The following is a 369-nucleotide window of genomic DNA, read 5'->3' on the forward strand; positions in this document are numbered from 1 at the left end:
CCCAGCTTTGCATTTTTATGAGAAGTAAAGCCTTCTTTGTACGGAAATACACTACAAAAGATAGAAAAATAGTTGGAGTATTACAGTTGGCAGCGGAGCGGCTGGTTGGTGCAGAGGGATCACATGATGGAGCAGCCTCTCTTCGCCGTGCGAGGGTCCTCCTGCACACAAACATTCAGAGTACTGTTCAAAACACAACCCCAAAGTCTAGAACAGCGACTACGTTTCCATGCCCGTAATATTCCCGTTACTGTTATTCTAAAGAAGACAATGTTCCGTCTCAGCCATTTCCACGGCTGATGAAAGGGAGTAATCTGATAGCCTGCCTCCTCTCTGAAACGCACACACACACACACACACACACACACA

Source organism: Etheostoma cragini, chromosome 16 (assembly GCF_013103735.1).
Source record: "Etheostoma cragini isolate CJK2018 chromosome 16, CSU_Ecrag_1.0, whole genome shotgun sequence".
Taxonomy (NCBI): domain Eukaryota; kingdom Metazoa; phylum Chordata; class Actinopteri; order Perciformes; family Percidae; genus Etheostoma; species Etheostoma cragini.